Below are 26331 nucleotides of genomic sequence, written 5' to 3'. Positions count from 1 at the left end.
GGTCCCTGGGTGGGATTGAACCACCAACCTTTTAGTTAATAGCCGTACATACTAACTGATTGCGCCACAGAGACACTTTACAAAAATAAATACTGACAAAGGCTAATAAGCATTCATCTAAAACGTTTCCTAGAAAAACTATAAAAAGTCAATAATCTGGAGAGTTTTTGTAAGATGTTTCTTCCATCAACCAACGAAGAAACACATTGGTACTTTCCCATGATGAGTGAGTGCTTCAGGATCTCTTGCACTTACATGTGCAGCAGAGTACAGCAATGGAAGCATGCTGGGCCCATAACCCAGAGGTAGGCAGATTGAAACTATCCTCTGCTATATGCATTTTTTTTTTGTTAATTAAAGTAATTCAAAACTGGGATTGATATTTTGGCTCTTTTATTTTTACTTAAAGTACAATAACTTTTACAATTTTAATTTGTTTTAATAGTATATTGACAGTATTGTTTTCTTTCAAAAATCCACTTAATTTTCTTTACCCTATTATTAAAATGGTAATTGACAAAAACAAACTACATTGTCACAAGAAGAGCAATACAAAATGTACAAGTGATATATTAAAATCATCTTTCCAGCTTGAATTTCAATGATGCATTGGGGCAACGATTTTGTGAGAAACATCTTCACCCTTAAATAAAGATTTTCTTAATTCCTTACCTGTGTGCTAATTAGATATCACCTTGTTTTCACATTAAACAGACTTCCACATGAGAAAGCAGCAAGGATGCAGTGGCGTTAATGTTTCCTGGTGTCAACTTGTATTATTTCAGTAGACATTGAAATGAGGATGCATCTTGCTGCCTTTCCAATGAAGCAAGTTTAATTTAGTAATAGGTGAAAAACCATCCTTACAAAGGTGTTAATCAGAGACTTGGCTTTGTGGACACTTTTCAGAGAACAAATTTGTTAGCATAAAAATAAAGCCAGAAAATGAAGAGCTGTTTAATCACTCAATTGGATTTTTCTGCCAGCATATTTTTTTTCTCTGCAACCCACTGCTAAATTGTGCTTCCTAGCTGTTTTTTATAAAATCACTGAATCAAATCTAACTCTGATTACATCAGAGAAGGCCAGGTACCCTACACCATAAGAGGGGGCTTGAAATTTTGACTTGTCTACTTAAATATCACCAAAATCTGATCACAAGGTCAATTACGTCCCTGGGTAGGATTTAACCACCAACCTTTTGGTTAATAGCCGTACACACTAACCAATTGCGCCACAGAGACACTTTGCAAAAAGTACATACTGACAAAGGCTAATAAGCATTCATCTAGAACGTTTCCTAGAAAAACTTTAAAAAGTCAATAATCTGGAGAGTTTTTGTAAAATGTTTCTTCCATCAACCAACGAAGAAACACATTGGTACTTTCCCATGATGAGTGAGTGCTTCAGGATCTCTTGCACTTACATGTGCAGCAGAGTACAGCAACGGAAGCATGCTGGGCCCATAACCCAGAGGTAGGCAGATTGAAACTATCCTCTGCTATATGCAATTTTTTTTTGTCAATTAAAGTAATTCAAAACTGGGATTGATATTTTGGCTCTTTTATTTTTACTTAAAGTACAATAACTTTTACCATTTTAATTTGTTTTAATAGTATATTGACAGTATTGTTTTCTTTCAAAAATCCACTTAATTTTCTTTACCCTATTATTAAAATGGTAATTGACAAAAACAAACTACATTGTCACCAGAAGAGCAATACAAAATGTACAAGTGATATATTAAAATCATCTTTCCAGCTTGAATTTCAATGATGCATTGGGGCAACGATTTTGTGAGAAACATCTTCACCCTTAAATAAAGATTTTCTTAATTCCTTACCTGTATGCTAATTAGATATCACCTTGTTTTCGCATTAAACAGACTTCAACATGAGAAAGCAGCAAGGATGCAGTGGCGTTAATGTTTCCTGGTGTCAACCTGTATTATTTCAGTAGACATTGAAATGAGGATGCATCTTGCTGCCTTTCCAATGAAACAAGTTTAATTTAGTAATAGGTGAAAAACCATCCTTACAAAGGTGTTAATCAGAGACTTGGCTTTGTGGACACTTTTCAGAGAACAAATTTGTTAGCATAAAAATAAAGCCAGAAAATGAAGAGCTGTTTAATCACTCAATTGGATTTTTCTGCCAGCATATTTTTTTTCTCTGCAACCCACTGCTAAATTGTGCTTCCTAGCTGTTTTTATAAAATCACTGAATCAAATCTAACTCTGATTACATCAGGGAAGGCCAGATACCCACACCATAACAGAGGGTTTGAAATTTTGACTTGTCGACTTAAATATCACCAAAATCTGATCACAAGGTCAATTACGTCCCTGGGTGGGATTGAACCACCAACCTTTTGGTTAATAGCCGAACACACTAACCGATTGCGCCACAGAGACACTTTGCAAAAAGTACATACTGACAAAGGCTAATAAGCATTCATCTAGAACGTTTCCTAGAAAAACTTAAAAAAGTCAATAATCTGGAGAGTTTTTGTAAGATGTTTCTTCCATCAACCAACGAAGAAACACATTGGTACTTTCCCATGATGAGTGAGTGCTTCAGGATCTCTTGCACTTACATGTGCAGCAGAGTACTGCAATGGAAGCATGCTGGGCCGATAACCCAGAGGTAGGCAGATAGAAACTATCCTCTGCTATATGCATTTTTTTTTAATTAAAGTAATCCAAAATTGGGATTGATATTTTAGCTCTTTTATTTTTACTTAAAGTACAATAACTTTTACCATTTTAATTTGTTTAATAGTATATTGACAGTATTGTTTTCTTTCAAAAATCCACTTAATTTTCTTTACCCTATTATTAAAATGGTAATTGACAAAAACAAACTACATTGTCACCAGAAGAGCAATACAAAATGTACAAGTGATATATTAAAATCATCTTTCCAGGTTGAATTTCAATGATGCATTGGGGCAACGATTTTGTGAGAAACATCTTCACCCTTAAATAAAGATTTTCTTAATTCCTTACCTGTGTGCTAATTAGATATCACCTTGTTTTCACATTAAACAGACTTCCACATGAGAAAGCAGCAAGGATGCAGTGGCGTTAATGTTTCCTGGTGTCAACCTGTATTATTTCAGTAGACATTGAAATGAGGATGCATCTTGCTGCCTTTCCAATGAAGCAAGTTTAATTTAGTAATAGGTGAAAAACCATCCTTACAAAGGTGTTAATCAGAGACTTGGCTTTGTGGACACTTTTCAGAGAACAAATTTGTTAGCATAAAAATAAAGCCAGAAAATGAAGAGCTGTTTAATCACTCAATTGGATTTTTCTGCCAGCATATTTTTTTTCTCTGCAACCCACTGCTAAATTGTGCTTCCTAGCTGTTTTTATAAAATCACGGAATCAGATCTAACTCTGATTACATCAGGGAAGGCCAGCTACCAACACCATAACAGGGGGTTTGAAATTTTGACTTGTCGACTTAAATATCACCAAAATCTGATCACAAGGTCAATTACGTCCCTGGGTGGGATTGAACCACCAACCTTTTGGTTAATAGCCGAACACACTAACCGATTGCGCCACAGATACACTTTGCAAAAAGTACGTACTGACAAAGGCTAATAAGCATTCATCTAGAACGTTTCCTAGAAAAACTTTAAAAAGTCAATAATCTGGAGAGTTTTTGTAAGATGTTTCTTCCATCAACCAACGAAGAAACACATTGGTACTTTCCCATGATGAGTGAGTGCTTCAGGATCTCTTGCACTTACATGTGCAGCAGAGTACTGCAATGGAAGCATGCTGGGCCCATAACCCAGAGGTAGGTAGATTGAAACTATCCTTTGCTATATGCATTTTTTTTGTTAATTAAAGTAATCCAAAACTGGGATTGATATTTTTGCTCTTTTATTTTTACTTAAAGTACAATAACTTTTACAATTTTAATTTGTTTTAATAGTATATTGACAGTATTGTTTTCTTTCAAAAATCCACTTAATTTTCTTTACCCTATTATTAAAATGGTAATTGACAAAAACAAACTACATTGTCACCAGAAGAGCAATACAAAATGTACAAGTGATATATTAAAATCATCTTTCCAGGTTGAATTTCAATGATGCATTGGGGCAACGATTTTGTGAGAAACATCTTCACCCTTAAATAAAGATTTTCTTAATTCCTTACCTGTGTGCTAATTAGATATCACCTTGTTTTCACATTAAACAGACTTCCACATGAGAAAGCAGCAAGGATGCAGTGGCGTTAATGTTTCCTGGTGTCAACCTGTATTATTTCAGTAGACATTGAAATGAGGATGCATCTTGCTGCCTTTCCAATGAAGCAAGTTTAATTTAGTAATAGGTGAAAAACCATCCTTACAAAGGTGTTAATCAGAGACTTGGCTTTGTGGACACTTTTCAGAGAACAAATTTGTTAGCATAAAAATAAAGCCAGAAAATGAAGAGCTGTTTAATCACTCAATTGGATTTTTCTGCCAACATATTTTTTTTCTCTGCAACCCACTGCTAAATTGTGCTTCCTAGCTGTTTTTATAAAATCACTGAATCAAATCTAACTCTGATTACATCAGGGAAGGCAAGGTACCCACACCATAACAGGGGGTTTGAAATTTTGACTTGTCGACTTAAATATCACCAAAATCTGATCACAAGGTCAATTACGTCCCTTGGTGGGATTGAAACACCAACCTTTTGGTTAATAGCCGAACACACTAACCGATTGCGCCACAGAGACACTTTGCAAAAAGTACATACTGACAAAGGCTAATAAGCATTCATCTAGAACGTTTCCTAGAAAAACTTAAAAAAGTCAATAATCTGGAGAGTTTTTGTAAGATGTTTCTTCCATCAACCAACGAAGAAACACATTGGTACTTTCCCATGATGAGTGAGTGCTTCAGGATCTCTTGCACTTACATGTGCAGCAGAGTACTGCAATGGAAGCATGCTGGGCCGATAACCCAGAGGTAGGCAGATTGAAACTATCCTCTGCTATATGCATTTTTTTTTAATTAAAGTAATCCAAAATTGGGATTGATATTTTAGCTCTTTTATTTTTACTTAAAGTACAATAACTTTTACCATTTTAATTTGTTTAATAGTATATTGACAGTATTGTTTTCTTTCAAAAATCCACTTAATTTTCTTTACCCTATTATTAAAATGGTAATTGACAAAAACAAACTACATTGTCACCAGAAGAGCAATACAAAATGTACAAGTGATATATTAAAATCATCTTTCCAGCTTGAATTTCAATGATGCATTGGGGCAACGATTTTGTGAGAAACATCTTCACCCTTAAATAAAGATTTTCTTAATTCCTTACCTGTGTGCTAATTAGATATCACCTTGTTTTTACATTAAACAGACTTCCACATGAGAAAGCAGCAAGGATGCAGTGGCGTTAATGTTTCCTGGTGTCAACCTGTATTATTTCAGTAGATATTGAAATGACGATGCATCTTGCTGCCTTTCCAATGAAGCAAGTTTAATTTAGTAATAGGTGAAAAACCATCCCTACAAAGGTGTTAATCAGATACTTGGCTTTGTGGACACTTTTCAGAGAACAAATTTGTTAGCTTAAAAATAAAGCCAGAAAATGAAGAGCTGTTTAATCACTCAATTGGATTTTTTTGCCAGCATATTTCTTTTTCTCTGCAACCCACTGCTAAATTGTGCTTCCTAGCTGTTTTTTTTTTATAAAATCACTTAATCAAATCTAACTCTGATTACATCAGAGAAGGCCAGGTACCCTACACCATAAGAGGGGGTTTGAAATTTTGACTTGTCTACTTAAAGATCACCAAAATCTGATAACAAGGTAAATTACGTCCCTGGGTGGGATTGAACCACCAACCTTTTGGTTAATAACCAAACACGCTAACTGATTGCGCCACAGAGACACTTTGCAAACGTATGTTCTGACAAACGCTAATAAGCATTCATGTAGAACGTTTCCTAGAAAAACTTTAAAAGTCAATAATCTGGAGAGTTTTTGTAAGATGTTTCTTCCATCAATCAACGAAGAAACACATTGGTACTTTCCCATGATGAGTGAGTGCTTCAGGATCTCTTGCACTTACATGTGCAGCAGAGTACTGCAATGAAAGCATTCTGGGCCCATAACCCAGAGGTAGGCAGATTGAAACTATCCTCTGCTATATGCATACTATATTATTGCATACTATGCAATAATGTTTCAATTTGCATTACCCAGCAGAATTAGCTTTGCATATATAGATATAGTGCAGCAGAATATATTGGTGGTTGTAGTCAATTGTAATTACCTGTAGGTGACAAGAAGAGAAGAAACGTAAATTCACAATCGACATCAGCTGAAGATAAATTGATACTGATTGAACGCTGCTGTTATGTGTCAATTTTATCACGCTTTGATAAAAATGCACGCTTAGATCAATAAATGCACAGCCAAATGGCTTTGCACAGCCTACACCATTGGACTTAAGTAGAAGACTATTACAAGTGAAACCAATAATTGAAATCTGTAACCACACCCCACCCCCTCAAATGCCAGGCAATAAATTACCTTAAAAACAACAACCAGGCATTCCACAAAGATTAAACTGGGTCTATATCATTCAAAACTTTAAAAAAGTACTTCAAAATCACATACTATGCAATAATGTTTCAATTTGCATTACCCAGCAGAATTAGCATTGCATATATAGATATAGTGCAGCAGAATATAATGGTGGTTGTAGTCAATTGTAATTACTCAGCAGAATTAGCTTTGCATATATAGATATAGTGCAGCAGAATATATTGGTGGTTGTAGTCAATTGTAATTACCCAGCAGAATTAGCTTGCATATATAGATATAGTGCAGCAGAATATATTGGTGGTTGTATTCAATTGTAATTACCCAGCAGAATTAGCTTTGCATATATATAGTGCAGCAGAATATATTGGTGGTTGTAGTCAATTGTAATTACCCAGCAGCAGCTCTACTGCACTCAACATCACCAGTGCTCACAATATATATAATGCTATATACTATGCCATAGTGGTGCTTACTATATAACACCTCCTACTGCGTTCCCCCTGGCAATGAGCATGACACCCAGAGAGTGAAACCCCTGGCAATGAGCATGACACCCAGCACGTGAAACTCTTGGCGTTGAGCAGTTTTTGTAAAAGTAATTAGAAGCTTTACTGTAGGGCATAGTGTATCACAGATATTGTGGTGAGTGACATAATATGTTCCAAAGGGCATTAATGTGTGGGGCTTAACATGGTGGAAATGACTGTACTTTTTTCCCTGTGGTGGCCGAGGTCTGTTGGTGCAGGGTCAAGAACTGGGGTGTAAGGTAGTCTTTGCCTGAAAGGCTACGCCCATTTTATGGAGACCATACCCATTTTTGCGAGGTCACGCCCCCCCATCCCGTTCGGAGCGCTCATGCAAATATAGTTTTTTTTATATATATATATGGGGGAGGGGCACAATTTTTAATGCCAATGGTGGCGGGGGGCACGCATTTTTAAATCTCGCATTTGAAGCCAAATTGTTTAGAAACACCCCTGCAAGAAAATATCTGCAAATCCAATGTTACCATAAGTGTGGCATATACCTGCGCTTGCTCGCGGGGTGAGAACATCTCCCTAATTTAATTCAGCGATATGAATAGAGGTTGTGCAGCAGCCACAGAAAGGGTTAATCTCTGCAGCTTGTCACTAAATTACATTGTTGCAATTTTAGCTGGGAGCTGCAATAATTACTCTAATACATAACACAACCAACACTTCTATATTCACACAATATACTGCATGGTGAATATAGAAGTGGTGCTTGCTAAACAGCACCTCCTACTGCATTCCACATCACCGCTGGTCACACTCATATCAGGCCCATAATGCTGTATACTATGCCATAGTGGTGCTTACTATATAACACCAGGTGCTGTGCAGTGGTCAAAACACACTAACTGGTCCCATGCTGTTGTTGAACTAAAGGCCTATACACACGATGAGATTCGGTCTATGCTAATAGGTTTAAAAAGGTTACATAAAAGCTACTTTGGGGTATATGCAATTCACGGCGAATCGCGGCAAATTATGGCCGTTTTTAAATTCGACACAATTCGACATGTGAATTCCGGCAGGTGGCTGCCGGAATTCACCATATTCAATGAAAAACGGATTCGACAGTCCCGCGGGCGAAAAACGGCCAATTTGCCGTATTTTGCCGCGAATTAAAAAAACGGGAAAAAACGGGAAAAACACGAAAAAAAAAATGGCGTGGGGTCCCCCCTCCAAAGCATAACCAGCCTCGGGCTCTTCGAGCTGGTCCTGGTTCCAAAAATGCGGGGGGAAAATTGGGCAGGGATCCCCCGTATTTTTAAAACCAGCACCGGGCTCTGCGCCTGGTGCTGGTGCAAAAAATACGGGGGACAAAAAGAGTAGGGGTCCCCCGTATTTTTTACACCAGCATCGGGCTCCACTAGCTGGACAGATAATGCCACAGCCGGGGGTCACTTTTATGCAGTGCCCTGCGGCCGTGGCATTAAATATCCAACTAGTCACCCCTGGCCGGGGTACCCTGGGGGAGTGGGGACCCCTTCAATCAAGGGGTCCCCAGCCACCCAAGGGCAAGGGGTGAAGCCCGAGGCTGTCCCCCCCATCCAATGGCTGCGGATGGGAGGCTGATAGCCTAGAGTAAAATGACAAGAATATTGTTTTTTCCAGAAGAACTACAAGTCCCAGCAAGCCTCCCCCGCATACTGGTACTTGGAGAACCACAAGTACCAGCATGCGGGAGAAAAACGGGCCCGCTGGTACCTGTAGTTCTACTGGGAAAAAATACCCAAATAAAAACAGGACACAGACACCGTGACAGTAAAACTTTATTACACACTGCCGACACATTCATACTTACCTATGTTGACACGCCGACTGCCACGGTCTCCGACGATCCGAGGGTACCTGTGAAAAAAATTATACTCACCTTCCAGCGTCCAGAGGTACATCCACGTCCAGAGATACATCCACGTACTTGGCAAAAAAAGAAAACGGACACACGGACCACCGGACTGAAAGGGGTCCCATGCTGACACATGAGACCCCTTACCCCGAATGCCGGGACACCACGTGACTCCTGTCACTGAAGTCCCTTCAGCCAATCAGGAAGCGCTACTTCCGTGGCGCTCACCTGATTGGCTGTGCGCTGTCTGTGCTGTGACAGCGCATCGCACAGCTCCGTCCATTATATTCAATGGTGGGAACTTAGCGGCTAGCGGTGAGGTCACCCGCCGGTCAGCGGCTGACCGCGGGTAACCCCACCGCTGACGGCAAAGTTCCCACCATTGAAACTAATGGACCGAGCTGTGCGATGCGCTGTCACAGCACAGACAGCGCACAGCCAATCAGGTGAGCGCCACGGAAGTAGCGCTTCCTGATTGGCTGAAGGGACTTCAGTGACAGGAGTCACGTGGTGTCCCGGCATTCGGGGTAAGGGGTCTCATGTGTCAGCATGGGACCCCTTTCAGTCCGGTGGTCCGTGTGTCCATTTTCTTTTTTTGCCAAGTACGTGGATTTATCTCTGGACCCTGGCTGAGGTGAGTATATTGAACTTTTCTTTTCAGGTATCCGTGGATTCTACATGGAGAAGAGGACCGATGTCGGCGTGTGAACATAGGTAAGTATGTGTGTGTCGGCAGTGTGTAATAAAGTTTTACTGTCACGGTGCCTGTGTCCTGTTTTTATTTGGGTATTTTTTTCCCAGTAGTACTACAGGTACCAGCGGGCCCGTTTTTCTCCCGCATGCTGGTACTTGTGGTTCTCCAAGTACCAGCTTGCGGGGGAGGCTTGCTGGGACTTGTAGTACTACTGGAAAAAACAATATTCTTGTCATTTTACTCAAGGCTATCAGCCTCCCATCCGCAGCCCTTGGATGGGGGGGACAGCCTCGGGCTTCACCCCTGGCCCTTGGGTGGCTGGGGGGGGGACCCCTTGATTGAAGGGGTCCCCACTCCCCCAGGGTACCCCGGCCAAGGGTGACTAGTTGGATATTTAATGCCACGGCCGCAGGGCACTGTATAAAAGTGACCCCCGGCTGTGGCATTATCTGTCCAGCTAGTGGAGCCCGATGCTGGTGTAAAAAATACGGGGGACCCCTGCTCGTTTTGTCCCCCGTATTTTTTGCACCAGCACCAGGCGCAGAGCCCGGTGCTGGTTTTAAAAATACGGGGGATCCCTGCCCAATTTTTCCCCGCATTTTTAGAACCAGGACCAGCTCGAAGAGCCCGAGGCTGGTTATGCTTTGGAGGGGGGACCCCACGCCATTTTTTTTTTAAATTTTCCCGTTCCAGCACTAAAAAATAAATAAATAAATAATATTTTAAAAAATATATAAATAATACTTGTGCCTCCAAAAAAAAAAAAAAAAAAAAAAAGTACCTAATCCCTTCTAATATAAATAGATATGCTATTCCCACAAAAAAAAACACACAAAAAAAACATGTTTAAATTTTTTTTTATTGTTTTCACCCTCCAAAGTGTGACGGATTGAAAATGACGAATTTACTGTCTAAAAGCACTGCTGTCGAATTTCCAAACTTGAATTGAATATGCTTTTGTAGAATTGCAGCACTTGTATCATTGCAGAAAAGTCGAATTTGCAAAAAGTCGAATTTCAAAAAGTCGAATTTTGAAAGTCCGTTTTTTTGACGGAAAGCACTGAATTGCATTGACGATTTTTTTTTTTTTGGGGGAAAATGACCCGAAATTCGACAATTTCGGGAATTCGACCACAATTGCATATACCCCTTTATGTATTTATTAATTAAAGTTTTTAAGTTGTATTTTACAACCATACAATGATATGATATATAATGTATCGTATAATCATTACATAATGTTGATGGCATTGAATAGTCTCTTCCTTGACTAGTGGCAGCAGCTTCAGCACTAGGTGGAAGTGGATCTTGAGCTTTCCCTATTTTACCCTCCACCTTTTTGTTCTCCATTTTTTAATGTGTGGAATTATATGCCAGTAATATATCTGGAATTAGACGGTGGTAATGTCTGGAATTAGATACCACTAGATAGATACCAGATATCACTGTGACTGGAATGATGACATATGCACAGTGACAGGACACTACCACAGCACCCTACAGCAGCCATATGCGGCACAAGACACTGGAGTATTAGTAATGTACTGTAGTATACTGAGCACCACAAGACAATGAGCAGTGATACGGAGCACTGATGAGATTACTAGAACTGACACTGAGCAGCCAGATGCAGCACTGGACTATTAGTAATGTTCTGTAGTATACTGAGCACCACAATGCAGCACAAGACAATGAGCAGTGATACTGAGCACTGATGAGGATACTAGAACTGACACTGAGCAGCAAGATGCAGCACTGGACTATTAGTAATGTACTCTAGTATACTGAGCACCACAATGCAGCACAAGACAATGAGCAGTGATACTGAGCACTGATGAGGATACTACTGAGAACTGACACTGAGCAGGAGAGACACACTACAATTTCATCTTGCGCCTCTTTTTTTATTTATCTTTGCATCATGTGCTGTTTGGGGCTATTTTTTTAAGTACCATCCTGTCTGACACTGCAGTGCCACTCCTAGATGGGCCAGGTGTTTGTGCTGCCCAATTGGGTCGCTTAGCTTAGTCATCCAGGGACCTTGGTGCAAATTTTAGGACTAAAAATAATATTGGGAGGTGTGAGGTGTTCAGAATAGACTGGAAAGGAGTAGAAATTATGGTTATTGAGCTTAATACTATAGGATCAAAATTACCCCCAAATTCTATGATTTTAGCTGTTTGAGGGTTTAAAAAAAAATCACCCGAATACAAAACCCAAAAGGTGGTTTTGCCAAAACGCGTCCGTATCCAAAACACAACTGCGGATCCGAATCCAAAACCAAAACATGAAACACGAAAAATGCCCGCTGCACATCTCTAGTTAGGGGAGAAGCATGTAGCCTTGTAGACTATGCACAGCTATATCTAGAAAAATATACGATCTAATCTTTAACCAACCAATGCAAGAAAGTATTTAATGTGAAAATACGAAACACTAGACTAATTGGAGGTGCGCCCTAAAGCAAATTACAATGTTAGGATTAGGGGGTTCGGAAAGACCTCTAGTGTATACACTACTATATACATTTTAAGAAAGAAAGGTACAAATTACATATTCACATTGCATCTATGGGCTGGATTCAAATGTCCCTTTCCTCCCTCAATCGTGCCCGTCAGCAGCTATTCTAATGTTGCTGCCAACGGGTGCGACATGTTTATTTCAGCTCGCTACCCCCAGGGGAAACAAGCTGAAATGTGTGCAAAGAGACCCATTTGGGCAACCAAACGGTGTCTTTTCACGATCGCGCCCATTACTTTATTCAGGTTTAGGTGCTTTGTGCACCTAAACCAGAGTGTAATGGGCGCAATAATTGAGGGCATTTGAATTTCCCTTATATGTGTGTGTGTGTGATATACACACAGACACACATACTATGGCCCTCATTCCGAGTTGATCGCTCAGTATTTTTCTTCGCATCGCAGTGAAAATCCGCTTAGTACGCATGCGCAATGTTCGCACTGCGACTGCGCCAAGTAACTTTACTATGAAGAAAGTATTTTTACTCACGGCTTTTTCTTCGCTCCGGCGATCGTAATGTGATTGACAGGAAATGGGTGTTACTGGGCGGAAACACGGCGTTTCAGGGGCGTGTGGCTGAAAACGCTACCGTTTCCGGAAAAAAACGCAGGAGTGGCCGGAGAAACGGTGGGAGTGCCTGGCCGAACGCTGGGTGTGTTTGTGACGTCAACCAGGAACGACAAGCACTGAACTGATCGCACAGGCAGAGTAAGTCTGGAGCTACTCTGAAACTGCTAAGTAGTTAGTAATCGCAATATTGCGAATACATCGGTCGCAATTTTAAGAAGCTAAGATTCACTCCCAGTAGGCGGCGGCTTAGCGTGTGTAACTCTGCTAAATTCGCCTTGCGACCGATCAACTCGGAATGAGGGCCTATATTTCTTTATATAATGGACACCTCAGTTTCTATTCATTCATGTCCTGCCCCCTACTCTGTCAGACCCCTTCCCCTCTACTTTTCTGACCCCAAACGCCACTCATTCTTGTTGAGTGCTGGTGGGCCCATTCAGAATTTTGCTATGGGGACCACAAAGGTCTAGTTACGTCACTGGGCAGGGTTATAGAGGAGGCGGTGCAAGGCATCCTGGGAACAGTCAAAGCTTTAGCCTGTTGGTGCCTTGGATCAAGATCCAACTCTACACACCTATGTTAGTGTAGTGCCTTTTGGGGTTAAGGTTTTACAGAAAGTTACAGGTTTTTTTAATTTAGTAAAATATGCCCCATTTTAAAGATAGGGCATTTAAATTTGTTGCACCTGTGCAGTACATAGCAGCCTGCAGGGCATGTACAGTGGCTTCATTTGGGTGCACATACATTGCCGGCTCCTGGTCGCAAACTGAAATTATTGTGTGTAAGTGTAATTAGCTGTGTTTATGTCATACAGGGGGGTGGGGGAGGTTTGTGGTTGGTGGGGGGCACGCTGTGTGATTATTATCCTGCATCTATACATACATGCGCTGACACCTGGACATACACTGATGTACCCACACCTAATATCCATACATACACACCCTGACACCTGGACATACACTAACATTCCCACACCTGCATCTATACATACACACGCTGACACCTGGACATACACCAACATACAAGCACCTGCATCTATATATACACGCGCTGACAAATGGACATACACCGACGTACCCACACTTGCATCTATACATACATGCACTGACATCTGGACATACAAGCACCTGCATCTATACATACACGCGCTGACATCTGAACCTACACTGACGTTCCCACACCTGCATCTATACATACACATTCTGACACCTGGACATACACAGACGTACCCACACCTGCATCTATACATACACGCGTTGACACCTGGACGCACACCGACGTACACACACCTACATCTATATATGCATGGATGCAAATGTGGGTACGTTGTAGCATACCGCTGTGTTTCACCAACCATCACAGCGCTCTCCCCCTATTTTCTTTCATTACTCACGTGAGTTACATATGAACTTTAACTGCAGTAAATAAGAGGCGTTGGTTACAACTGTTGCTGTTCATCCACAAGAAGGAATTTAATGTATCAATTACAATTGGAAAGTAACGATTTAATTACAACAGCTGTATCCAGGAGGATTTTTTGGACACTTTAATAGACATTCCGTTGTCATCAAGGGCAATATGAAATAGATACTGATTACATTTAGATATGGATAGTGGTGCCTATATATGTTGACTCCATTGTATTTTGTTGAATGTGGGTTTCTTCTGTCTATATATATTTTTTTTTAAATAAAGAGCTTGTATATTCTATTTTTTGCGCTCCCTTGATAACAAGTGTGATTATCTTTAAAATTTGGTTTATTATTGGTAGAACAGTACTAACTATGGGAGCAGCATTTTATAATATATGGTAAAAATTAATAGATGTATAAAGATTAAATAAGCAACAAATTGGTGAAATAGATAAGTTTTGATAGGAGCGCTGGGTTCTATATATATATATATATTGACATTTGGTTATATATATGTATAGACTTTATAAATTCTTGACAGAGATGTGCCTGAGCAGCAGCCCTCCCCAGCCCTATCTCAAATCATACTTATTTTGCATAGGAGATACCATGGTCATGAAGATTGTTCTCCCAGGGTGAGGTTCATTCATTGCATTCTGGGTATGCTGATCCCTGTGATTTCCCCAAATGTGGGAAACTGGACTGCATTATTTGTGGTAGTGAGGTACTGTGTTTGTGCTTTCCTCTGGTCAGCTCTGGTAAAAGTCAGATTTCTTTATCTCAGATCTTCCTCTAGCCTTGTTCTTCTTTCGAGAGTTCCCTTGTGCTGCCTCAGTTGGATCTCCTTCACTTGACAGGGGGGTGCCCGAGCAGCGACCCTCCCCAGCTCTAGCCCAACTCCTACTTACCTGCCAGGTGAGATACTATGATCATGAAGGTGCTTCTCCCAGGGCAAGGCTCACCCATTGCACTCTGGGTGTGCTGCTCCTGCGGTTTCCCCAAATGTTGGACACTTGATTGCATAATTTGTGTTTTCCCTGGTCGGCTCTCGTATAATATAGATCTCTTTGTCTCAGGTCTCTCTCCAGCCTAGTTTGCTGTCTGTTTCCACTTCTCTTTTCTTGAGCCACTCCCTTCTATGCCCTTGCTCACTATCCTGACTTCTCCAGTCTGCTTACTTTGTGCCTTCCAACGCACAATACAAACTACAGGTAGTGCTGCAGGGCCCACGCCCTTTTACTTGCCTTACAGAGCAGCTCTGGAGCTGTTACAGTGCCCAGCTGCTGCAAGAAATCAGCTTGAATGCTTCAGGGGCTGGGGCATAGCCAACATGAGCCCCACACCGAAGGAGGGTGGAGGTGTTTAATGTGAACTAGGGGTCATCCAAGCGCCGCAAAAGGCCGTAATGCCCTGCACGCCCCTTTTCTCTTTTCATATGCAGACGAGGGTTGACGCCAACTTTGACCCACTGCTTGGATGACATCACCATATGCAAATCCATCTGCTGCAGGCCTTCCCCCAGGAATGCTTGCACTAGTTGTTGCATTTGGTTTGTTGTTTGGGGGTGCTTCAGTATTAGGCAGCCTTCTGCCCTCCCATGTTCATCTGAAAATATGTGTTCTCCCTGCAGTTGTTGTCCCCAGATGAGAGTTTCCTTATGCTGCCTCAGTCGTTAACCGTGGCTGGATCTTATTGGCACTCGCGGTCGGGATATTCCTCCCTGCCGTGGGGTAGAGACCTCCTTTTGCTCGGTCTCAAATTGCTTTTTCCCCTTCACCGCTGTCTTTACATCAGACGTCCGCCGTGATGTAGCTCGTTCATGAATGGGCTTATATCTCAGCAATCAGAGTGTCTGGTAGTCACCTTCCTTACGCGTTTCTCCGCTGTTATCCAAGAGCGGTTTCGTCAGAGGATACATCAGCAGCCTAGCAGGCTCTTTTTAAAATGCACCGGACCAATAGCATTACTAATTAGTTGATTGGATATATACATGTACTAATTGGATGCATACATGTAATGACTCACATATGGAACAACTTTCTAATTGCAATTGCACATATAAAGGCATTTCATAATATAAAAATAAGCAACATGGTGATTAAAAATAATAATAAAATAAGCAACAAGGTGGTTTAAAAAATAACAGAAAATATATAATCTATATACAGATTAACCTCTAATCTTTCAATCAATACCTCATCTCTATAATCACATACACATAATTCAGAGACCCAGCACTAAGGATCCCCATTTACTTATATAAAACCTTTTAGGGTAACATAAATCCAACCCACTACTAAAGCAGCTCTTGTGGCGCAGGGGAAACATCACCTGCACTCTATGCAGCGAGTCCCATGTTCGAATCCAACCCGCTCAGCTTAACATCCATATTATTTATTTACTTTTAATGGGATCATTCTATCAATTCATTTTTACCTTTAATTTTTGTTAATATTATTTCTATATTTCATTATTTTAACCCCTGGAATAATTACATTGCTGCTTAAACAACAAAAAGAATTGAAGAAAGAATAATTATTAAACAGACAATTTAAGGATTCGAAGATTTAAAGATTTAAAGATGTAAAAATTTAAAACAGGGAGGGGGGGGGGAGGGAGGGGGGCCTTTTGGGAGAAGGAGGGAAAAAAAATAAAAAAATAAAAAATATATATATATAGAACCAAGAGAAAGTGTAAAAAGAGGATGGAGGAAGAAATCTGATGTTCATCATTACTAGTGGATTTTACTAAAGAACTTTAAAGGAACACACACAACAGGATTATACAGTTTCATACTAAGAGGAATGCTGTTCCCAAAATAGCTACTTCTAATAATTTTGTTTATTTATTAAACATACAATAAATGGATATTCAATAAATAATATATTAGGTAAATCAATAGATAAAATCTTCAGAGACTGCCAATGTTGTTCAGTTCGATGCTCTCAATCAGACCATCAGGTGTAGGGGTACCCAAAGAAAAAATCCAAAATGCCTCCCTTGTCAAGTAAAGGAGATTCAACTGAGGCAGCACAAGGGAACTCTCATCTGGGGACAACAACTGCAGGGAGAACACATATTTTCAGATGAACATGGGAGGGCAGAAGGCTGCCTAATACTGAAGCACCCCCAAACAACAAACCAAATGCAACAACTAGTACAAGCATTCCTTGGGGAAGGTCTGCAGAAGATGGAATTGCATACGGTGATGTCATCCAAGCAGTGGGCCAAAGTTGGCTGGAACCCTTATCTGCATATGAAAAGAGAAAAGGGGTATGCAGGGCATGGCGGCCTTTTGCTGCGCTTGGATGACCCCTAGTTCGCATTAAACACCCCCACCCTCCTTCGGTGTGGGGCTCATGTTGGCCATGCCCCAGCCCCTGAAGCATTCAAGCTGATTTCTTGCAGCAGCTGGGCACTGTAACAGCTCCAGAGCTGCTCTGTAAGGCAACTAAAAGGGTGTGGGCCCTGCAGCACTACCTGTAGTTCGCATTGTGCGTTGGAAGGCACAAAGTAAGCAGACGGGAGAAGTCAGGGTAGTGCGCAAGGGCATAGAAGGGAGCGGCTCAAGAAAAGAGAAGTGGAAACAGTCAGCAAACTAGGCTGGAGAGAGACCTGAGACAAAGAGATCTGAATTATATGAGAGCCGACCAGGGGAAACACAAATTATGCAGTCAAGTTTCCCACATTTGGGGAATTCAAAGGGGCAGCACACCCAGAGTGCAATGGGTGAGCCTTGCCCTGGGAGAAGCACCTACATGATCATAGTATCTCACCTGGCAGGTAAGTAGGAGTTGGGCTAGAGCTGGGGAGGGTCGCTGCTCGGGCACCCCCCTGTCAAGTGAAGGAGATCCAACTGAGGCAGCACAAGGGAACTCTCGAAAGAAGAACAAGGCTAGAGGAAGATCTGAGACAAAGAAATCTGACTTTTACCAGAGCTGACCAGAGGAAAGCACAAACACAGTCCCCCACTACCACAAATAATGCAGTCGAGTTTCCCACATTTGGGGAAATCACAGGGGTCAGCATACCCAGAATGCAATGAATGAACCTCACCCTGGGAGAACAATCTTCATGACCATGGTATCTCCTATGCAAAATAAGTATGATTTGGGATAGGGCTGGGGAGGGCCGCTGCTCAGGCATATCTCTGTCAAGTAAAGGAGATTCAACTGAGGCAGCACAAGGGAACTCTCATCTGGGGACAACAACTGCAGGGAGAACACATATTTTCAAATGAACATGGGAGGGCAGAAGGCTGCCTAATACTGAAGCACCCCCAAACAACAAACCAAATGCAACAACTAGTACAAGCATTCCTGGGGGAAGGTCTGCAGAAGACGGATTTGCATACAGTGATGTCATCCAAGCAGTGGGCCAAAGTTGGCTGGAACCCTCATCTGCATATGAAAAGAGAAAAGGGGTATGCAGGGCATGGCGGCCTTTTGCGGCGCTTGGATGACCCTTAGTTCGCATTAAACACCCCCACCCTCCTTCGGTGTGGGGCTCATGTTGGCAATGCCCGAGCATTCAAGCTGATTTCTTGCAGCAGCTTGGCACTGTAACAGCTCCAGAGCTGCTCTGTAAGGCAAGTAACAGGTTGTGGGCCATGCAGCACTACCTGTAGTTTGCATTGTGCATTGGAAGGCACAAAGTAAGCAGACAGGAGAAGTCAGGATAGTGCACAAGGGTATAGAAGGGAGGGGCTCAAAAAAAAAGAAGTGGAAACAGACAGCAAACTAGGCTGGAGAGAGACCTTAGACAAAGAGATCTGAATTATATGAAAGCCGACCAGTGGAAACACAAATTATGCAGTCAAGATTCCCACATTGGGGGAAATCACAGGGGCAGCACACCCAGAGTGCAATGGGTGAGCCTTGCCCTGGGAGAAGCACCTTCATGATCATAGTATCTCACCTGGCAGGTAAGTAGGAGTTGGGCTAGAGCTGGGGAGGGTCGCTGCTCGGGCACCCCCCTGTCAAGTGAAGGAGATCCAACTGAGGCAGCACAAGGGAACTCTCGAAAGAAGAACAAGGCTAGAGGAAGATCTGAGACAAAGAAATCTGACTTTTACCAGAGCTGACCAGAGGAAAGCACAAACACAGTCCCCCACTACCACAAATAATGCAGTCGAGTTTCCCACATTTGGGGAAATCACAGGGGTCAGCATACCCAGAATGCAATGAATGAACCTCACCCTGGGAGAACAATTTTCATGACCATGGTATCTCCTATGCAAAATAAGTATGATTTGGGATAGGGCTGGGGAGGGCCGCTGCTCAGGCACATCTCTGTCAAGTAAAGGAGATTCAACTGAGGCAACACAAGGGAACTCTCATCTGGGGACAACAACTGCAGGGAGAACACATATTTTCAAATGAACATGGGAGGGCAGAAGGCTGCCTAATACTGAAGCACCCCCAAACAACAAACCAAATGCAACAACTAGTACATGCATTCCTGGGGGAAGGTCTGCAGAAGACGGATTTGCATACAGTGATGTCATCCAAGCAGTGGGCCAAAGTTGGCTGGAACCCTCATCTGCATATGAAAAGAGAAAAGGGGTATGCAGGGCATGGCGGCCTTTTGCGGCGCTTGGATGACCCTTAGTTCGCATTAAACACCCCCACCCTCCTTCGGTGTGGGGCTCATGTTGGCGATGCCCCAGCCCCTGAAGCATTCAAGCTGATTTCTTGCAGCATCTGGGCACTGTAACAGCTCCATAGCTGCTCTGTAAGGCAAGTTAAAGGGTGTGGGTCCTGCAGCACTACCTGTAGTTCGCATTGTGCATTGGAAGGCACAAAGTAAGCAGACGGGAGAAGTCAGGATAGTGCGCAAGGGCATAGAAGGGAGCGGCTCAAGAAAAGAGAAGTGGAAACAGACAGCAAACTAGGCTGGAGAGAGACCTGAGACAAAGAGATCTGAATTATACGAGAGCCGACCAGGGGAAACACAAATTATGCAGTCAAGTGTCCCACATTTGGGGAAATCGCAGGAGCAGCACACCCAGAGTGCAATGGGTGAGCCTTGCCCTGGGAGAAGCACCTTCATGATCATAGTATCTCACCTGGCAGGTAAGTAGGAGTTGGGCTATAGCTGGGGAGGGTCGCTGCTCAAGCACCCCTCTGTCAAGTGAAGGAGATCCAACTGAGGCAGCACAAGGGAACTCTCAAAAGAAGAATAAGGCTAGAGGAAGAAATGAGACAAAGAAATCTGACTTTTACCAGAGCTGACCAGAGGAAAGCACAAACACAGTCCCCCACTACTACAAATAATGCAGTCAAGTTTCCCACATTTGGGGAAATCACAGGGGTCAGCATACCCAGAATGCAATGAATGACCCTCACCCTGGGGGAACAATCTTCTTGACCATGGTATCTCCTATGCAAAATAAGTATGATTTGAGATAGGGCTAGGAAGGTCCGCTGCTCAGGCACATCTCTGTCAAGTAAAGGAGATTCAACTGAGGCAGCACAAGGGAACTCTCATCTGGGGACAACAACTGCAGGGAGAACACATATTTTCAGATGAACATGGGAGGGCAGAAGGCTGCCTAATACTGAAGCACCCCCAAACAACAAACCAAATGCAACAACTAGTGCAAGCATTCCTGGGGGAAGGCCTGCAGCAGATTGATTTGCATATGGTAATGCCATCCAAGCAGTGGGTCAAAGTTGGCTTCAACCCTCGTCTGCATATGAAAAGAGAAAAGGTGCGTGCAGGGCATGGCGGCCTTTTGCGGCGCTTGGATGACCCCTAGTTCGCATTAAACACCTCCACCCTCCTTCGGTGTGGGGCTCATGTTGGCTATGCCCCAGCCCCTGAAGCATTCAAGCTGATTTCTTGCAGCAGCTGGGCACTGTAACATCCCCAGAGCTGCTCTGTAAGGCAAGTAAAAGGGTGTGGGCCCTGCAGCACTACCTGTAGTTTGCATTGTGCATTGGAAAGCACAAAGTAAGCAGACGGGAGAAGTCAGGATAGTGCGCAAGGGCATAGAAGGGAGCGGCTCAAGAAAAGAGAAGTGGAAACAGACAGCAAACTAGGCTGGAGAGAGACCTGAGACAAAGAGATCTGAATTATACGAGAGCCGACCAGGGGAAACACAAATTATGCAGTCAAGTTTCCCACATTTGGGGAAATCGCAGGAGCAGCACACCCAGAGTGCAATGGGTGAGCCTTGCACTGGGAGTAGCAACTTCCTGATCATAGTATCTCACCTGGCAGGTAAGTAGGAGTTGGGCTAGAGCTGGGGAGGGTCGCTGCTCGGGCACCCCCCTGTCAAGTGAAGGAGATCCAACTGAGGCAGCACAAGGGAACTCTCGAAAGAAGAACAAGGCTAGAGGAAGATCTGAGACAAAGAAATCTGACTTTTACCAGAGCTGACCAGAGGAAAGCACAAACACAGTCCCCCACTATCACAAATAATGCAGTCGAGTTTCCCACATTTGGGGAAATCACAGGGGTCAGCATACCCAGAATGCAATGAATGAACCTCACCCTGGGAGAACAATCTTCATGACCATGGTATCTCCTATGCAAAATAAGTATGATTTGGGATAGGGCTGGGGAGGGCCGCTGCTCAGGCATATATCTGTCAAGTAAAGAAGATTCAACTGAGGCAGCACAAGGGAACTCTCATCTGGGGACAACAACTGCAGGGAGAACACATATTTTCAAATGAACATGGGAGGGCAGAAGGCTGCCTAATACTGAAGCACCCCCAAACAACAAACCAAATGCAACAACTAGTACAAGCATTCCTGGGGGAAGGTCTGCAGAAGACGGATTTGCATACAGTGATGTCATCCAAGCAGTGGGCCAAAGTTGGCTGGAACCCTCATCTGCATATGAAAAGAGAAAAGGGGTATGCAGGGCATGGCGGCCTTTTGCTGCGCTTGGATGACCCTTAGTTCGCATTAAACACCCCCACCCTCCTTCGGTGTGGGGCTCATGTTGGCAATGCCCCAGCCCCTGAAGCATTCCAACTGATTTCTTGCAGCAGCTGGGCACTGTAACAGCTCCAGAGCTGCTCTGTAAGGCAACTAAAAGGGTGTGGGCCCTGCAGCACTACCTGTAGTTCGCATTGTGCGTTGGAAGGCACAAAGTAAGCAGACGGGAGAAGTCAGGATAGTGCGCAAGGGCATAGAAGGGAGCGGCTCAAGAAAAGAGAAGTGGAAACAGACAGCAAACTAGGCTGGAGAGAGACCTGAGACAAAGAGATCTGAATTATACGAGAGCCGACCAGAGGAAACACAAATTATGCAATCAAGTGTCCCACATTTGGGGAAATCGCAGGAGCAGCACACCCAGAGTGCAATGGGTGAGCCTTGCCCTGGGAGAAGCACCTTCCTGATCATAGTATCTCACCTGGCAGGTAAGTAGGAGTTGGGCTAGAGCTGGGGAGGGTCGCTGCTCGGGCACCCCCCTGTCAAGTGAAGGAGATCCAACTGAGGCAGCACAAGGGAACTCTCGAAAGAAGAACAAGGCTAGAGGAAGATCTGAGACAAAGAAATCTGACTTTTACCAGAGCTGACCAGAGGAAAGCACAAACACAGTCCCCCACTACCACAAATAATGCAGTCGAGTTTCCCACATTTGGGGAAATCACAGGGGTCAGCATACCCAGAATGCAATGAATGAACCTCACCCTGGGAGAACAATCTTCATGACCATGGTAACTCCTATGCAAAATAAGTATGATTTGGGATAGGGCTGGGGAGGGCCGCTGCTCAGGCATATCTCTGTCAAGTAAAGGAGATTCAACTGAGGCAGCACAAGGGAACTCTCATCTGGGGACAACAACTGCAGGGAGAACACATATTTTCAAATGAACATGGGAGGGCAGAAGGCTGCCTAATACTGAAGCACCCCCAAACAACAAACCAAATGCAACAACTAGTACAAGCATTCCTGGGGGAAGGTCTGCAGAAGACGGATTTGCATACAGTGATGTCATCCAAGCAGTGGGCCAAAGTTGGCTGGAACCCTCATCTGCATATGAAAAGAGAAAAGGGGTATGCAGGGCATGGCGGCCTTTTGTGGCGCTTGGATGACCCTTAGTTCGCATTAAACACCCCCACCCTCCTTCGGTGTGGGGCTCATGTTGGCAATGCCCCAGCCCCTGAAGCATTCAAGCTGATTTCTTGCAGCAGCTGGGCACTGTAACAGCTCCAGAGCTGCTCTGTAAGGCAAGTAAAAGGGTGTGGGTCCTGCAGCACTACCTGTAGTTCGCATTGTGCATTGGAAGGCACAAAGTAAGCAGACGGGAGAAGTCAGGATAGTGCGCAAGGGCATAGAAGGGAGCGGCTCAAGAAAAGAGAAGTGGAAACAGACAGCAAACTAGGCTGGAGAGAGACCTGAGACAAAGAGATCTGAATTATACGAGAGCCGACCAGGGGAAACACAAATTATGCAGTCAAGTGTCCCACATTTGGGGAAATCGCAGGAGCAGCACACCCAGAGTGCAATGGGTGAGCCTTGCCCTGGGAGAAGCAGCTTCATGATCATAGTATCTAACCTGGCAGGTAAGTAGGAGTTGGGCTATAGCTGGGGAGGGTCGCTGCTCAAGCACCCTTCTGTCAAGTGAAGGAGATCCAACTGAGGCAGCACAAGGGAACTCTCAAAAGAAGAATAAGGCTAGAGGAAGAAATGAGACAAAAAAATCTGACTTTTACCAGAGCTGACCAGAGGAAAGCACAAACACAGTCCCCCACTACTACAAATAATGCAGCCAAGTTTCCCACATTTGGGGAAATCACAGGGGTCAGCATACCCAGAATGCAATGAATGACCCTCACCCTGGGAGAACAATCTTCTTGACCATGGTATCTCCTATGCAAAATAAGTATGATTTGAGATAGGGCTGGGGAGGGCCGCTGCTCAGGCACATCTCTGTCAAGTAAAGGAGATTCAACTGAGGCAGCACAAGGGAACTCTCATCTGGGGACAACAACTGCAGGGAGAACACATATTTTCAGATGAACATGGGAGGGCAGAAGGCTGCCTAATACTGAAGCACCCCCAAACAACAAACCAAATGCAACAACTAGTGCAAGCATTCCTGGGGGAAGGCCTACAGCAGATGGATTTGCATATGGTGATGTCATCCAAGCAGTGGGCCAAAGTTGGCTGGAACCCTCATCTGCATATGAAAAGAGAAAAGGGGTATGCAGGGCATGGCGGCCTTTTGCGGCGCTTGGATGACCCTTAGTTCGCATTAAACACCCCCACCCTCCTTCGGTGTGGGGCTCATGTTGGCAATGCCCCAGCCCCTGAAGCATTCAAGCTGATTTCTCTGCAGCAGCTGGGCACTGTAACAGCTCCAGAGCTGCTCTGTAAGGCAAGTTAAAGGGTGTGGGTCCTGCAGCACTACCTGTAGTTCGCATTGTGCATTGGAAGGCACAAAGTAAGCAGACGGGAGAAGTCAGGATAGTGCGCAAGGGCATAGAAGGGAGCGGCTCAAGAAAAGAGAAGTGGAAACAGACAGCAAACTAGGCTGGAGAGAGACCTGAGACAAAGAGATCTGAATTATACGAGAGCCGACCAGGGGAAACACAAATTATGCAGTCAAGTTTCCAACATTTGGGGAAATCACAGGGGCAGCACACCCAGAGTGCAATGGGTGAGCCTTGCCCTGGGAGAAGCACCTACATGATCATAGTATCTCACCTGGCAGGTAAGTAGGAGTTGGGCTAGAGCTGGGGAGGGTCGCTGCTCGGGTACCCCCCTGTCAAGTGAAGGAGATCCAACTGAGGCAGCACAAGGGAACTCTCGAAAGAGGAACAAGGCTAGAGGAAGATCTGAGACAAAGAAATCTGATTTTTACCAGAGTTGACCAGAAGAAAGCACAAACACAGTCCCCCACTACCACAAATAATGCAATTGAGTTTCCCACATTTGGGGAAATCACAGGGGTCAGCATACCCAGAATGCAATGAATGAACCTCACCCTGGGAGAACAATCTTCATGACCATGGTATTATGCAAAATAAGTATGATTTGGGATAGGGCTGGGGAGGGCCGCTGCTCAGGCACATCTCTGTCAAGTAAAGGAGATTCAACTGAGGCAGCACAAGGGAGGACATCTTGCCTCTGTAGAGCCAGTTTGTGCAAGGAGAGATTGATTGATTCTTTTTTGGTGGGGGCCCAAACCAACCAGTCATTTCAGCCAGTCGTGTGGCAGACCCTGTCGCTGAAATGATGGGTTCGTCAATGTTTTTCTTTTCAATCTAAGCACCAGCAGTTTTCTGTAAGCATCTGCTTCGCTATGATGATCAACACGTCACAAGGGAAAACACTCAGGGCTGGAGGCGTAGATCTTAGGACCAGCTGCTACAAGCATGGCAGAGGTGTCACTATCACTGGTGACACCCAGAGAGGCGGCGAGGGAGATTGTAATGCAGTGCGCGCAGATAAGCAGGGCAATGGTAAAAAGGAGGCATGGTCTCATAGGTAGGGGCGTGGCCTGAATCACCATTTTGTTGCTGCGGGTATCCCGGGGGTTGGGGGCTGCACCCGGGGACTAGTGTGTGAGTAGTGCTGGCTCCTGCACAGTGACAGAAACTGGGTGTTGCACGTAATGTCACAGTGAAACACCCATATTCTGTCACTGAAGAAGAGCCGGCACTTTGGTGTCACCCCCCTTGGCGGGTGACACTCGGGTGTGTGCCGCAACCCCGTTGTGATGCCACTGACCCATGGGAAGCTTTACGTGGCTTACCCATGTGTTAGTAGCCCCAAGCATCTTTTGTGTTAGTCCCTGAAGAAAAACTTCAAATATTGTTTATAATTTTGTAATCAATGGGCCTAATTCAGTAAGGATTGCACATTCTGCTAAGTAACAGAATTTGCAATCCTTTGGTTCGCATGCTGGGGCCACCCATCACAGGGCATGGCCACCCAGTATGCCGCCTCCCTTCTTGACCACGCTGAAATTGCAGTCTCAGTGCAGTTCAGCGTGATCATAAAAAATGGTTTAGCCTCCTGTTGGTGCAGACTGTACGTGTGCGCAGGAAGCCGCCACCATTTTTGTGATCGCAGCGACTGCATGTGATGTCATGCAGCCGCTCTGACCACGCCTCCTGTTTCTCCGTTGAAGCCCTGCCCCCGCACCGCTCCATCTCCGACTTTGAAATGGAGTGTTGCTGACCCCCCCCCCGCACCGATTGAAAGTCAGAGGCGATCGC

The 26331-nt window shown here is 43.9% G+C and overlaps 15 non-coding genes and 2 pseudogenes across 15 annotated transcripts; 2 read left to right on the top strand and 15 right to left on the bottom strand.

The window, feature by feature from the left end:
- Window positions 1–5841: 5841 nt before the first annotated feature.
- On the bottom strand, window positions 5842–5915 carry TRNAN-AUU (transfer RNA asparagine (anticodon AUU)). Its single transcript has one exon. It is a non-coding gene; the product is annotated as a tRNA-Asn (tRNA).
- Window positions 5916–14730: 8815 nt separating this feature from the next.
- LOC134988152 (U1 spliceosomal RNA) lies at window positions 14731–14894 on the top strand. The gene has a single exon (XR_010193677.1). It is a non-coding gene; the product is annotated as a U1 spliceosomal RNA (small nuclear RNA).
- Window positions 14895–15046: 152 nt separating this feature from the next.
- LOC134988174 (U1 spliceosomal RNA) lies at window positions 15047–15188 on the top strand (annotated as a pseudogene).
- Window positions 15189–17795: 2607 nt separating this feature from the next.
- LOC134988171 (U1 spliceosomal RNA) lies at window positions 17796–17937 on the bottom strand (annotated as a pseudogene).
- A 152-nt stretch (window positions 17938–18089) lies between these two features.
- On the bottom strand, window positions 18090–18253 carry LOC134988175 (U1 spliceosomal RNA). Its single transcript, XR_010193696.1, has one exon. It is a non-coding gene; the product is annotated as a U1 spliceosomal RNA (small nuclear RNA).
- Window positions 18254–18915: 662 nt separating this feature from the next.
- Window positions 18916–19078, bottom strand: LOC134988167 (U1 spliceosomal RNA). Its single transcript, XR_010193691.1, has one exon. It is a non-coding gene; the product is annotated as a U1 spliceosomal RNA (small nuclear RNA).
- A 152-nt stretch (window positions 19079–19230) lies between these two features.
- On the bottom strand, window positions 19231–19394 carry LOC134988143 (U1 spliceosomal RNA). Its single transcript, XR_010193669.1, has one exon. It is a non-coding gene; the product is annotated as a U1 spliceosomal RNA (small nuclear RNA).
- A 671-nt stretch (window positions 19395–20065) lies between these two features.
- Window positions 20066–20228, bottom strand: LOC134988157 (U1 spliceosomal RNA). Its single transcript, XR_010193682.1, has one exon. It is a non-coding gene; the product is annotated as a U1 spliceosomal RNA (small nuclear RNA).
- A 152-nt stretch (window positions 20229–20380) lies between these two features.
- On the bottom strand, window positions 20381–20544 carry LOC134988151 (U1 spliceosomal RNA). Its single transcript, XR_010193676.1, has one exon. It is a non-coding gene; the product is annotated as a U1 spliceosomal RNA (small nuclear RNA).
- A 671-nt stretch (window positions 20545–21215) lies between these two features.
- On the bottom strand, window positions 21216–21378 carry LOC134988170 (U1 spliceosomal RNA). The gene has a single exon (XR_010193694.1). It is a non-coding gene; the product is annotated as a U1 spliceosomal RNA (small nuclear RNA).
- Window positions 21379–21530: 152 nt separating this feature from the next.
- On the bottom strand, window positions 21531–21694 carry LOC134988142 (U1 spliceosomal RNA). Its single transcript, XR_010193668.1, has one exon. It is a non-coding gene; the product is annotated as a U1 spliceosomal RNA (small nuclear RNA).
- A 671-nt stretch (window positions 21695–22365) lies between these two features.
- Window positions 22366–22528, bottom strand: LOC134988159 (U1 spliceosomal RNA). Its single transcript, XR_010193684.1, has one exon. It is a non-coding gene; the product is annotated as a U1 spliceosomal RNA (small nuclear RNA).
- Window positions 22529–22680: 152 nt separating this feature from the next.
- LOC134988144 (U1 spliceosomal RNA) lies at window positions 22681–22844 on the bottom strand. Its single transcript, XR_010193670.1, has one exon. It is a non-coding gene; the product is annotated as a U1 spliceosomal RNA (small nuclear RNA).
- A 671-nt stretch (window positions 22845–23515) lies between these two features.
- On the bottom strand, window positions 23516–23678 carry LOC134988173 (U1 spliceosomal RNA). Its single transcript, XR_010193695.1, has one exon. It is a non-coding gene; the product is annotated as a U1 spliceosomal RNA (small nuclear RNA).
- A 152-nt stretch (window positions 23679–23830) lies between these two features.
- LOC134988149 (U1 spliceosomal RNA) lies at window positions 23831–23994 on the bottom strand. Its single transcript, XR_010193674.1, has one exon. It is a non-coding gene; the product is annotated as a U1 spliceosomal RNA (small nuclear RNA).
- A 672-nt stretch (window positions 23995–24666) lies between these two features.
- Window positions 24667–24829, bottom strand: LOC134988168 (U1 spliceosomal RNA). The gene has a single exon (XR_010193692.1). It is a non-coding gene; the product is annotated as a U1 spliceosomal RNA (small nuclear RNA).
- Window positions 24830–24981: 152 nt separating this feature from the next.
- LOC134988153 (U1 spliceosomal RNA) lies at window positions 24982–25141 on the bottom strand. Its single transcript, XR_010193678.1, has one exon. It is a non-coding gene; the product is annotated as a U1 spliceosomal RNA (small nuclear RNA).
- Between the last annotated feature and the right edge of the window lie 1190 nt (window positions 25142–26331).

This window comes from Pseudophryne corroboree, unplaced genomic scaffold, assembly GCF_028390025.1.
Source record: "Pseudophryne corroboree isolate aPseCor3 unplaced genomic scaffold, aPseCor3.hap2 scaffold_1024, whole genome shotgun sequence".
NCBI classification, from domain to species: Eukaryota; Metazoa; Chordata; class Amphibia; order Anura; family Myobatrachidae; genus Pseudophryne; species Pseudophryne corroboree.
The sequence above is the reverse complement of the archived record's forward strand: the minus strand, read 5'-3'. Positions and strand labels throughout refer to the sequence as shown.